Below are 15042 nucleotides of genomic sequence, written 5' to 3'. Positions count from 1 at the left end.
TTCTCAAATCTAATTCCCCTTAAAAACCCTTATAATAAAATGATAAAATCTATTTGCAGAAGAGAGATCAAAGAGAAGGAAAACTTCAGAGCAACATATGACAAGGTTTTACAACCTTCTACACTTTGAACTTATCCAAATTTCAGGTGGGTATACCTTATGTGAATTGACTTCACACTTTTAAGAGACAGATCCACAGTAAACTAGTCTGAAAACTAATGAATCTTATCGCCTCAAAACTAAATAAAACAAAGAAAGAAAGCTTATACTCATGTTCAGTATTGACCTACAAGATGTGTAAAAGGTAACCACAAATGATACTAGTGCCTTATCCAGGCCACAGAGTCATCTAAGTTTAAACAATACTCCCACAATCAAATATCTCCATACATCCCATCACCTCAGCTTCTATAAAACCCCACATATGCCTGACGTACATAAGAACTTACCCTTATCAAAACTAAACTGCATTCATCAAATTCAAAATCTCACATAAGGAATTTACTGATAGAAATGCTTCATGCATATTTAATTTCCCTCTTGGAGAGAAAACCTAAGAAACGGCTCTATTTAAGATTTCCTTACAATCCACACTCAAATGAATAACCCTAGATTACTCATATTGAAAATAGTAAATATTTGAAAGTAGACCATTAGAAAACACAAGATTTAGGCTCGAAAGTTGATAGTCTATATATTGATATTAATTTTGAGAAAATATTACAAAACTCAGAGTATTCTCCATAAGACTAGAAAATCCGAGATATATTTCTGTAGAGTTTTCTTATAAATTCTAGCAATCATTTCTGAAGAAGTCCTGGTATCCATTTATATTATCATGGATGCATACAAGCTTCGGACTTTTCAAAAGAAAGTTTGTTACAAACAACAACCTTTTCCAAGAAGCAGTTATAAGTCCTTTACAACATCTTTGGCTTCCTCAGCTTGTTGTTCTGTTGCAACCTCTTCTAACTTCTCTAAATCTAGCACTGTGTACTTTCTTGTCCACTCCTGGTATACATCGTCAGCAGGCCACGAGAAGTTAATCACTTTTCCCTTCAACTTGGCTAATCTTTTCGAAGAGTTTCTCATTTTGTTGACCTCTGAATTTAGAAAATCATAATGTGATTTGATTTTCTCTATCTCCTCAATTGTTCTGACAAATAAGGAAGTATCATCTATATTAATGATTCCTTTTATTCTTAATAATAGGTTAGCTTCTAATTCATTAAGCCACATTTGTTTGTCCTTCAATTGAGTTGGACTGGTAAAACCCCTTGGGAGTAATTCAAATACTTGATCAATATATTCTTTCTTGTACAAGTTGATCTCTCTATCTACATTATCTACTCCTTCTACTAACTTTGCTAGATCCTTTGTTATGTCACAAGTGGATTTGACAATGGGGTTAGTCCTTGCCTCATCATAAGATACACAAATAAGTTCTAGATCCTGCTCTCTGGGTTTCCACTTGTCAAAAATAGGCATTAGAACAGCCTTGTCTCCATTTAGCTCATCCCACATGTCCAAAATTTTGCTCATGTTGTTGTATATTAATGAGGACCCTATGGTGTTAGCAAAAATCAAAATTGTAGCCCTCACTCTCTCTTCATATTTCTTTGCAAATAGGGTTTGGGCCTGTTTTAGCTTCTCCAACTCATGGGGAGTGATCTCAATCAATTGGGAACTAGAAGGTGTTGGAGATGGTGGGAATTCAATAATAGGGCTAGTAGGTGGAGGCCATGTAGTAGAAGAAGCAATCATCAATGTTGAGGACTCACCTTGATGGTATTGTCCTGCCAACTGGGCTTTCAACTTGGCAATGATGCTATCTCTACCCATTACCTCCTCCTTAGCATTGTTGTAAGCTTTTAAAACTATCTCCAACTTAGCTTGGAGCTCTGCCCTTTCCCTTGCTTCTATCTCTGCCACTGCGACACTGAACTTTGCAGTCTCTAGGATAGTGCTAGTAGCCTCTACCACCCTAGTGCATTGTACTCTTTTCATTATCATACCTCCAAGGTAACTCGATCCGTGGGCGTCCTTTTTCTTTCTATTTTCATCTCTTTTCAGAGACCACATAACCAAGGCAGTGTTATCCTTGTTGAAGGTGACTCCTTCCATAGGCTTGGTCTCCTTCCTTACTGCCTCTAAAACCAAGGTATCTGCTATATCCCATTCAGGGAGAATGAGTACACCAGCCTTTGCTACCATGTCTCTTCCTTGCTCATGAGTGATGGTCTTGAACTTGGTGACCATTTCTTGTTTTATTTCTTCCTCCACCACAATTGGATCCTTGTGGGGCTGCTCACCTTTCCTCTTCTCACATCTAGCATTAAATTGATCAATATTTTGCTTCCACACAAATTGCATGAAAGCTCTTGATGTGACAAAGTTGCTATCAGCCAAGAAATCCTCACTAGCTTGTTTGATATCAGGATCCAACTCCTGGCCTTTGTACTCATTAGTGGTTATGTTCATCTCAGCATTAAGGGGCTCTTCTGACATTCCCTCTTCTACTTCATCATAGGTGTAGGCTATCTCCCCAAGACTACCTAATTGTAACAGTTGCTTAGTTGCTACCTGTTCATCTCCTATATTAATAGGGGATTGAGATGGGGAATACAAGGGCTCATCAGATTGCACTTCCTTTCCCACCATTTTCTTCTTTGTGGAGTCCTGAATGTCAATGACATCTTGTATTTTCCTCTTCCCTCTTGAAGTAGAAGGCTCCCCTGTTGTTGGCACTAGCACACTGTATTTGAACTTATTATGTAGCACATAATCACCTAGAGGGATTGCTTTGGCAGATGTAGACCTAGTTAAAATTAATCTTGCCTTCTCAGTGTTATTTTTAATCACTACCTCCCTCTTCTCTTTCAATGTCTGCATTACATATTCAAAACAAAGAATTAAATTTTTTTCCTTTTCCTCAAAAGGGTGGAACTTGGACAAAGGGTCATAGCTGGTGTCAATCAGGTGCACAAAATCTAGGGCCTTCTTGTAAGCCACCCACTTTTCTTTTCCTAGCTCTTGCTCATCCAAATCGAACTCATTCCTGATGAGGTCTTCAGGGAATTGGAATTGGTGAGGTCTGCCTCTGTATACTACCCTCTTTCTGAACATGTCATTTCAAGAAATCTTCAGGGTCAGCACACCTTGATACTACAGTTGATAAATAGTAGGGTTGAAGGAAATATTCAAAGAACTTCCAACCCCTTTAGTTATTACAAACTGATATGCTATAGTTATTGTAGGGAAAATGGTCCCTTTACCTTTACCTATTAGCTCTGCCTCTTGCACACTTCCAATCTGCCTGAGGACTTCTGCAATTCCTACTTTTAGTGGGACTTGATATGGCAACAAAAATGGAGTACCTCTGAAACCAAACACGCTGAAAACTGTGGAAACAAGGTATAAGTACATATCAGTCCAATTGTGGACAATTTTGATACCTTCAGCAAATTCCTTTGGCCTAAGGAACTCCAAAAGAGCTTTAGGGACTCTTGGATTCTCTGAGCACAAAAGAGTCCTGATCTTGGATGCAAAGAACTTATCAAACCTCAAGTAGCTAGCATCTTCTCTGTCCCATGACAACACTGTGCTCCATAACTGAATTGGCATCTTCTCTCCATCCTTTTCTTTCACTAGGTCCATTCCATTTGCAAAGTAATCACCACCCTTGAATAGAAAGAGGTGCATGAGGAGGAAGTACCATCCAAAAGGCCTATCCACTCTTCCATTCTTAATCACTATCAAGCCTTCATGGATTGCATCAGTAATATAGGGGGCATAATCAAATGTCACTACCAGAGAAGGAATTAAAATTTGAGCAATCATTAACATGTAATGAGTTGGCATGTTTTCTTCAGCATCCTCCCCCAAAATCTGGCAGAGTGACCAGTCTAATCCCTTTGCTCTAAGAGTGAATAGATTTAAGGAGAAAGGCTCCATAGTATTAGGTCCCACAATAGTTAATCCGCCTACTTTAACAAAGAACTCTTTAAGAGGTCCATTCCTAAGATGATTCCTCTGTGCATTGTAAACCTAAGGCAATGATTTAAAATTGATGGGTTCCAAGTAACTAGACACTTCACTGAGCCCAAATACATCTTTGAACACCTTATCATTTATTTCAATGAGGGTTTTTCCATTTATATCCCCAACAATCTTTGTAATGGGGTCATAGTTGTGTGCAATCTGAGTTAGAAGATCCACATTCATGAATACTCCAGGGACCACCAATTTGCCTACATCCAACTCCCAAATACTGTTCATTGGGGCTGGGGAGTGTCTCATACTAAATCTGACCTTGAATAGACCCAACCCAGACAATCCTATCTGTGGGTCTCTCAGCCAATTGCCTTTGTTGTACAATCCTTCTCCTATTCTGAGGTGAGTAGCTTTTGGCACCAACTCTTTAACCTTAGCTGCCACATTAGTTGACATGGTTAACTGCTTTAGGAAATCATCACAAATTGCCCTCTCATGGTAATTGACTTTCCCTGAGAACTCCCTTTTAGGTGCCATCTCAATTAACACTATGCAAGCAACTTAATTACTAACCACAACAATTCTAGAATAGAATAGAACCCAATTCAAACAAACTATTGAGTAATTGATAAGCAAAAATACAAGAAAACTTGTTCTTGGCTTGAAGAAATCTGCTCTGCACCCACCTTTTTGCAACAACTCTTTGAAATAATGCCTACATTCAATTGATGTGAGACCATATATGGTAATCGGTCTCTTAACTGCGACATTGATACCGCATGCTTCGGCGGTCGCTTTAGAATTGAATTCATAGAAGAATTCAAAAATTTTGCTCCAACGGGTCATAACATGTCTGTGTATTTTTCTCTTCGCTCCTTCACCATTTCGCAGAGCATAACACCCTTGCATGTTCATCTAGCAAAGTCATGCCAACTGCTAGATCAAACAAAACTTGCACCGCCTTTACCCTTTTACCTTTCCTCATCTGGTGATGGGCTAAAAATCCTTTCACTATTTTGCAAACTGTAACCAACGTGCACTTTAACCCAGCGAAGCCACGCTAGCCATCTGATTGGATGGAGCTTGATCAGTCTTTATTCTTTTCTAAATCTCACTGCATTAGTGTCAGGCCCTACCTCCTTTTTTCCACTTTGTGGACTTTAACCCTCGAACACTTTTCTTTCACGAAGCCACATGAGCCATTAGAACAAGCTCAAATCACCCGGTCTTTAACTCTAACCAAGACCGTCAATCCTTTTAACTAACTGCGCCTCATCTTGATGGCTAACGGTTTTTGCCATTTCACAGAAGTTAATCTGTGGGCATCTTCAGGCCAGGAAACAATGAGAAGCGTTGGATCAATCTTGAGATGAATACCTTTTAAGTGGGCCCTTTATCTGGGAATCATTTACCCCACTTGTTCTTCGGTTGAAAAATGCCACATGGCAGTCGGTCATTAGCCTTGGAAACTACTCTGGGTTCCACCTTTGATCCGCCATGTGTTATCTTTATTATTCCCACATAACTACCAGTTACACCTAGGTGGGCCCTCAACCACTTTTAAAACCACGTGACACCTGACACATTACTATCGAGCTCTACCAAAAGTGGCCACTGTTATGCCATGTCACGCCTCCGTGTGATTTCCACCTGTCATTTGCGACTTTGTGAACATTATTCTTTTTTTTGTCTTGCAACGACAAAACTACGAGAACCATTAGATCAAAATAGACCTGATCTGCTTTTAGCTTCATGCCCTACCTATCCCTTGGGCCCACCAGCCTTTTTGCCATTTGGTGAAGGTTAACCTGCTAGCATCTTATCTTCACGAATTCACACTAGCCGTTAGATCTCAAAAACTTGCTCATTATTTACTCCTTTCTATGGTAACCCTACTCGAGCCCACTACAGACCACCAACTAAGTGCCTCATCATTGCTCTATCATTGCCAGCTGGACCTACCACATTCACTGCCACCTTTAGCGGGACCCACAACCTTTTCACCTTTCCACTAAAGGTAGAACTCGTGCATCTTCTGACCATGAATCAACGCGAGCTGTTGATCTCTTTCCAACTTGATCACTCTTTAACTAAAGAAGGCCGCTTGTCTCTAGGACCCACCAAAACCTTTTTCCATTTCACGAAGGTTAAAACACATTTAGTTTGATCTCATGAAACCATGTCATCCATCTGATCAAATGAAACTTGATCGGTGTTTAGCTTCAGTACAAACCTATATGTCGGGTCCACTTTTACCTTTCTCTATTTCGTGGAAGCTAACTTTTGAGCACTTTTTGTTTGCGAATCAACATGGGTCGTCAGATCAACAAAAAGTTGCATGATGCTTATAAGGCTCGACAGACATTAGAAAAGGAATATTAAAAGCAAACAAAAATTAAATATTTAAAAGGGACTGCCTAGGTAGATGACAGGGGGGAACACGCTTATGATAAATGGACCCATCACTTAAGTGAATAAAGTAATGCCAAATTAGAAACCAGAAGGGTTTTTCTCAGATATTGAAGTAACTTAAAACCTAAACCCTGAACCCCTTAGCACTCAAAATAATTTTTAAAGAACATGGGCAATATCAGACACAAAATTTTTAAAAACCTAGCCATTTATGGACTGAGAACATCCATTTTTAAAATAGTGATAACAGACCCCATGCTCATTTCTGATCCAAACATATTCCTTATCTGCCAACCTCTTCTTTAGCTCCTTTGGTGCCTCAAATGACCTCTCTAATGCCTGACTCTCTTTGTTTCTCTTCATTTTCTTCAGATCTACACATTGTCTTTGTTTACGGATTTGTTTCTTCTGCAACTTTGATTTGTTTCTGCCACAAGACTTCATTTGGTTTGTCACCATAAGATCTCTATCATCCACTTCTATATGTCCATCAGGCTTATTTATCAGATATTTCTGCAAACTCATGTCACCTTCTGATATCACCTCTGCAACTGGTTTCTCAGTACTGCAACTTTTCTCAGGACTGAGATTCTTCACCTCCTTCTCCTTCAAATACGTCAATGTGAACTTTGGTCCATCCTTCTCAATAGTGACTAGGTATCTTCTACAGTCATAAATAGCCAGCCCCTCTATCAAATTGACAAGGTCTTCCCAACAAGACATGACAAGCACTCATAGATACAACATCACACAAAAATTCATCCCTAAAAGGCCCAATATTGAAATTCACAAAACATTGTTCCTTTATCTCTACCTTTTGATCATCTTGTAACCAACTTACCTTGTAAGGACAAGGATGCTCAAGCCTCTTCACTCCAAGCTTCACAACCATCTCCTCAAATACCAAATTATCAGTACTTCCACTATCCACAATAACCTTGCAACACTTACCACCTGATTTACACATAGTCCGGAAAAGATTCTTACTCTGAGTGGATCCGGTATCCTCACTGCTCTACTCCATCATGACTATTCTGAACATAAGGGATTCTCCATGCTCTGGTATATAGTAAGGTCTAGTAACTTCACTTTCTAGTTCCTCATTAGCCACACAAATTCTTGCCATTCCATTCTTACATTCATAAAATTGATGTCTGGTTTCTCCACACTAGAAACATTTGCCAAAAAATTCTCTACCGGTACTGCCACTACCTTTCCTCTGTGGTTTTTGTTCCCATTCTTTACTCCACTTAAGTTTTAATTCTTCCTCAACATTTAGATTCTCTATACTCATCTATCCCTTGAATCTATCCTTTCCTCTAAGGTTATTCGGCTGTCTTCTTCTCATCTTCTCCTCAACCTTTAAAGCATACCGGTAAGCTTCTTCAATTGTAGAAACCCTCAACATACTCACCTCATCCTGAATGTTAAATGCAAGTCCATTTATGTACCTCACCACCTTTTCTTTGTCCATCTCTCTATGTCCAAATCTAATCATCACCTTGTAGAATTCCTCAGTGTACTCTTTCATACTCATGTTTCTCTATTTCAGGTTTTGCAACTTCTTGAACAATTCCAACATATAGTCTCCTAGTATGAACTTGGCCTTCAATCTTGCAACCATCCATCTCCACTAGGTGATCTTCATTTCACCATTCCCCACTTTGTCTTTCTATAGCTCCTTCCACCATAAGGCAACATGCCCTTTCAACTTAGTTTGTGCCAACCAGACTCTTTGTAGGTCCTTGACATCCTCAAACTCAAAGTAGTCCTCCAACTCTCCGATCCAATCAATCAGATCCTCCGAGTTTCAACGTTCCAAAAAATTTTGAAACTTCCACTTTATGAACTTTACTCACTTGTGTCACTTCTCTCAGGAATCTTTCCTCTCTTCTATCTTCCGATCCTTCAGCCTCTTCCACTTCAAGATCTTCACCGACTTCTTCATATTCATCCTCAAATTCAGGGTTTCTCCACAAACCAGCCAAAGCGTTTCAGATTTTGTTCCTCACTTCATTCTCGAAGTCCTCCATCATCTACTCTACCCTCTAGGAGTTTGTCCTTCTAGGCGACATCTCCTCTTCTGCTCCGGTGAATTGCCTCAACTCAGGGATCTGACTACCAGTTTCAATTGCCTCCCCTCGACGATCTATTTAACACACACACACCCTACCTCCAATCGACAGTCTATCCACCCAAAGGAATGCCTCAATGTTCGCAAACAACTCTTCCACTAACTGGTTCATAACTAGCTCTGATACCACTTGATGCAGCCATAACCAATAAAACCCTCAAAGAGAATCAATTGTCTTATGCAACAAGAGAAACACAACAAAAAAAACAAGAAAACATAGAAAGGTTACAAAAACATATCATACTATTTCCTTAGAAGTTCCGACAGCCAACCGGTTATCATCATACAATCATCATAGAACATCCAATAGTTAACTGGTTACATGCAGGCTTCAAGCTAGATACAATCCAACTGAAACTCTAAGAATCTACCAAATCACTAAATGCGAATCTAAATCCTTATTCTCAATTCTACTACCTCTACCCCTACAAATTATTACATAATGTCATATAAATACCCTCCAGAACATATTTGGGTCGGCATCATAAGATTACATTTACCAATGTTGGAAAATGAAACATGTAACTAGGTCAACCCTAAGAATTAAATAAATCCTTTCAAAAAATAACAACCAAGAAGTGTGGTTTAACAAGAAGGTTGGCCACACACCAAAGAACATCAGACAAGACCCAAAATAGATCCACATGCTAAGAACAACTCCTGTAATGAAGGAAAGTTAACTAGTAAGCACAAGAACTATCCCGGAACCTAGAAATAGTCAACCAAGAGTGATAACTAACCAGAAAAGAATCCAAATGGATTGAAAAATATGGAATTAAGGACATGGACTAGCCTAGAAACTAAAAATAGGATCTGCAATAAAAAGCAAGCAACTACCAATACCAATCGGTAAGAACATAGCAAACTATACACTAAACTAAACAAGAACTAAATTGAAAGGAAATATTTTTGGTTGATACAAGATTTCTCATAGATTGGGGATTCTCCTACATCACTTTGAAACCCTGGGACCCCAGAGTTCCAAAACCTGCCTTTTGAGGTTTTTGCCAAACCTAGAACCCCGAAGTTCCGAAGTTGGTTGTTTTTTCCCTTTTCTTAACTCGGGATCCTGGAACCTAGGAATCTCGAAGTTCCTTTCTATTTTGAATTTTATAAATCGGGATCCCAGAACCTCATAATTTTGAAATTAGTTATTTTGAAGGGTTTTATACCCTGAAACCCTAGAGTTCTGAAATATGCAATGATTTGATACTATGAAGTAATAGAAAATTATTGATCTTTTCTTCCAGGATAAAGCAGATTTATGGACCCATCCCCAACCAAGAAAAGGAATAAGGAGGAAGCAAAGCTTGACAAGAAGCCAATAACAATGAAGTATCAGTATCAAGGGTAGACACTCGCCTTAAAGCTAAAAGATGAACTTCATTGGGTAACTGATACTAAGATCAGACACATAGAGATTGAAGATATCAAAACCCAACTGACATCGGCACCTCATACCCTTGAAGAACCCTATAGGAGAATTAAGAGATCAAGGCTGGTAGAGGTGACTATTTTCCCTCAAGCCATGTAGTCGCTGAATCTTATCATGACAATTGCTCAATACTAACAGCCAGATACAAGACAATGTGTTTATGGAGATGGAAATGTGATTGTGGATCTTTTGCTAGATATGATAGGAATGACTATTGGAATACCATTGAGGGAAGAGGTAGTTGGCATTCTACACTCTAATGAGAATAGTTGATGTTGTCATTGATGGCAACCAACTGGCAACCAATCAGAAATAGGTTTCTACATGCACCGGCATCACATATATCATACACCAGCAGACAGTGACATCGACATGTGCTTACACCGGCATCCAGTTTACACCAAAAATGAAGTATATCAGTACTCAAGATGACATGGGATAAAGTTTTGTTTATGTGAATTATCTTGTAAATATAATTATCTTTTGTAAGACGACATGGTATATTGTAAAAGACCCATATATTTATGAGATCTTATAGATCATTTTGAGAGAGATAGATAGAGAAAAAATTAAGGATATGTATGGTAGAAGATAATTGTTTAGTGGCAGCAAAGGTTTTTGGTTAAGGTATCCATCTGAGCTTAAACCCATACTAAACCTGGAATAAGAGATGATGTTTTGAGCAGTACATTGTATTGGATTTAATAATCCATCTTGTAGTTAGTGAGACTCTTGTTTGAGCAGTGAGCTCTAGGTTGTTGGCCTCCCTGCATGTGCAAGCCCCTATTGTAAGTAGTATTTATTCATTGGCTAGTGAGTAAATATTGTGGGTCACAAATCCCACCGATGTTTTTCCCACACCGGGTTTCTTCGTTAAATATCTTGTGTTATGGTGTGTTTCTATGATGTCTCTATTATTTATGTTTACTGAATTAATTCTTGTTTATCGGTACACTATTTTGGCTTGCAAAGTAATAAATAAGTTTAAATATTCATTCAACTAGTTAGACACTAATTCATCCCCCTCTCAGTGTTTGTGGGACCATCATTGAATCTAACAATTGGTATCAGAGCTTGGTCCTCTATTTGCAAAAGCCTAACAACTTGAGGAAGATTCTGAAACCGGCACAGATGGAGAACTTCAGAAAATAGTTGGAAGGAGCTCTTGAAGATTTTGATGCAGAAAAATTGAAGAATATCAAACTTGAAGATGATATGAGGACTACACAAGAATTCATTAAAGGACTTCAAGAGAACTTTCTTATAGCACAAAATAAGAGAAAAGAACTTCATGAGAAGATGTAGAATGATGATGATGAAAAGGAAGCTCTTAGAGACATTACAAATAAGTTAAGGCAAGAGAACACTAATATGAAGAATTAAATGCAAGATATAACTATGAGGTTATGTAAGGATATTGAAGATAGGAAGAAGAATGAAGAAGACTTGACTAGGAGACTTAATGATGCAGGAAATGAAAATATGAGACTTGGTCATGAAAATTATATGATAAAGACAAAACTAATTGACATGCAACATGATAAGTAGGAGCTTACAAGACAAGTTAGAATTCTGGAAAATGAGCTGGTTACTGCAAATAAACACAAAGAAAAATTCAAGAAAAGTTCAGAAAGTATTGATGACATGCTGAAAAGATAAAAACCTAATGGAGATACAAATGGAGTTGGATTTGAAATTGGAGAAAGTTTCGGTACTACAAATAATCAAGATCAGAAAAAACCGGTAAGACAACCTAATGCTTATAAATTTTATGGGAAATGTTTCAATTACAACAAATATGGTCATAGAGAAAATCAGTGTAGAATTAGAAATAATCAGAACACAAACTCACCCACTGGTCAATGTTCCAAATGCAACAAAGTTGGTCATAATTCAGAAAATTGCAGAATGAATATGAAATGCTATGTTTGTGGAAGATTTGTGCATTTATCTAATCAATAAAGATCACAAATCGGTCAAGGATATGGAAAGGCTATTCAGAGGAATAATGTAACTTGTTATGCATGTAACAAGATTGGACATATTGCAAAATTTTGTAGAAGCAAGAATACACAAACGAACAATAAAGGATCTAGTTTGAAGGGAAAAGAAAAGGTAGATGAAGTAAAGCAATAATTTTCAAAATAATGGATTAAGAAGAGTGATCAGAGAACTGATGAAACTATCTCTGCATTGGTAGAACAAAGTAATCCTCCACCAGTGAGAGATTCTTCATCTAACTGAGGAATAATCCTTAGGGGGTATTGCAGCAAGTTGAAAATCATGCATTCTACCCTTGGTTGATGGTGAGAAGATACATTTCTTCTTTAACGATAGTTGTGTTAAGTTTTCACTTAATCGGTGAGCATTTAATGCAGTTTTAAATAACCTTTTTGGCTATAAAGCACCAGGAATCCCTCTTTTTGACTGACCAAGTATTCAAACATTAGAGAGTGCAAAAATGAGCAAGGGAATTCTAAGGTGAAGCTGCGAAGTGATTTTTAGGCATTCAGAGAATTTCAGTTAAGAGTTATTTATCATAATGGCAACCTCATCTTTCATTCATGAGTTTATTGCAAAACCTATCATTGTTGAAAACATCAAACGCCCTAGACCCGTGTTTAAGATTATCCCTGAGATTGCAAAGCAAGATGATTCTGTCAGAGCTTTTTTGAAAATTCTGAAGGGTGTAGCATTTGCAGAAGACCCTAGAATCTATATACATTGCAACATAGAAAACCTAGGGATTGAGGATTTGAAGAAAATATTTAATGAGGTTATTACAAATGGAAATGGTGCAATTAAACCCAAACATAAGATTGTGGAAGACTTATGTTTTGTAGAGATTTTGAACATTCCAGAATTTCCCAAGAAAGTTGTAAGACTTGTATTAAGTAGAGTCCATGAAGAGTTCATATGGTTAGAGTCATTTTGCAAAATAACCAAGGAAGCAATTAAGGTAGTCACTGGTTTACCTTCAATCAGTAGCAGGCCTGATAAAACCAAGAAAATACCTAACAATGGAGTTATGGAGTTAACCAGAGCCACATCTGATAACAGATCACTTAGAGTGAATGATGTTAAGGATATAAATGTGAAATATGTGAGTATGGTACTAGGATACAAAGAAACACATGCAAATAGACTAAATTTTGTTTCTAACCTTTGTATTCATAGTGCATATGAGATGGTGAACAATAATGCTAAGATTGATGTGTGTGAATGGCTTAAAGATGAACTAATTGATAACTTAAAGAAGATTAAGGGAGACAAGAAAGGTACTTCCCATTTTGGAAACTTACTAGTATGCCTGATGCTATACTTTATCAAAGAGATACCCGACATAGGTTACAAGGATTTTGGTTATGACATCCCAATAAGAAAATAGATATAGGAAGCTTTCACCGATATGGGTACTAACTGTGATAAGAAGATTGCAAATTATTTCAAAACATTTCAAACTAAGATGAGAGAAAGAGAGAGATTACCACATAGCATAGTTGATAAGTATGAAAAGAAAATCTATTTTGTCATTAAGCGAGATGAGAATTGGATGGAAGTAGTAAGCCCTATAACTATTTGGGTTACTAAGATGGGTTATGAGGTAGACCTACCTGTTCTGGAAACATATGCTAAAGATCTACTTGATGCACCAAGGGAGCCATCTGACAAATTCTTTGGTAGTGTAGAAATCATTGAGAATAATGTATCTATGTAGAAGAGGACAAAAAGAAGAGAAAATTTTATTAGAGATGCCTCCAAGAAGGCCCAAGAAATCAAAGAAAATGTCATGAATATCAGTGGTATATCAGTAAGTAAGCTTGAAGGACTACAACCTGAAGCACATGTTTCACTGGTTGTAACATCTTCTGATACTGAGAGTGGCAAGGCTACTGAGTTTAAGAGAGTGGAAAGGAAAATTAAAACCCCACCAGTACCATCTCCTTCACCTAAGAAAACAAGGACACTAAGGAAAAATCAATAGGCAGTTAGGGAACTGCAGAAGAAGCTTATACCAAAGAAGAAACAGACACTGGTTATCCCCACACTGGATGATCTACTTAATGAGAATACACATGAAGCTAATCTAGTAAATGTGAATAAATGGTATCATTCTTTTGAAGATTCTGATAGGGACACAATAGAAGAAAGCGTTATTCTATATTTAGATATTTACAAGAAAGTTTTGATTGAGGTTGTGGATGTTTTACCTAATGATCTCTATCTAAGACTTGAGGCTAAAAGGCTATATGTGATGGAACTGGACAAGAAGTTGAAAGTTGAAGCACTCTTGGCTGTACATCTGGTAAATTCTAGAGAAGAGATAGATGAGCTTATTTCTAAAGCTAACCGGTCAGTATTTGTAAGTGGTCACTGGCAAGTAAGCTTGATGGCTAGAAGGGTTAAGGAAATTGCAAATGAGACTACAAATAAATGGGACATATTTTTTGTTGAGAAGGAAAAGCAAGAGGAAAGAAACAAACCAAAGGTGGACAAAACATTCAAGGTATATCATAAAGACAAAGGAAAAGGTAAAAAAAGTGGTGTACCTTCTATAAAAATAATAGATAACATCCCTCCACTGGCTCAGGACACCCCTCCATTAACTTCAACATCACTGGTTCATACAACTAATTCACCAGATATATCTACTAAAGGTATACTTCATGATGATACTAACTCAGAGTCAGAGATACTCTTTACCATGAATGTGGATACACAAAATATAAACATTGTGGTGGACAAAGAGACTGTAGAGGTTAAGGTAGATAGTGCTGAGGACAAAAAGATTTCAGAGAAATCAACACAAACTATTGACTCTCAGGAAACTGAGATACCGGCTCAAGTAGAGCAATCAGAGATTGAGAAACCAACAGAGGACAAGACAGCTAGCACAAGGCCATCAGAATCTGAGAAACCAATAGTGGTAGAGACAGAGAAACAATTTGAGGCTGAGGCTCATGTTGAGTCAGGAAAACCAATAGTTGTAGAGGAGCTTAATCAAACTGAGAAACCATTAAAGGTAGAGTTACATGTTGGAATTTTGATAATGTTTGTACTTAGTTGA

Source organism: Cryptomeria japonica, chromosome 6 (genome assembly GCF_030272615.1).
Source record: "Cryptomeria japonica chromosome 6, Sugi_1.0, whole genome shotgun sequence".
NCBI lineage: Eukaryota > Viridiplantae > Streptophyta > Pinopsida > Cupressales > Cupressaceae > Cryptomeria > Cryptomeria japonica.
The sequence above is the reverse complement of the archived record's forward strand: the minus strand, read 5'-3'. Positions refer to the sequence as shown.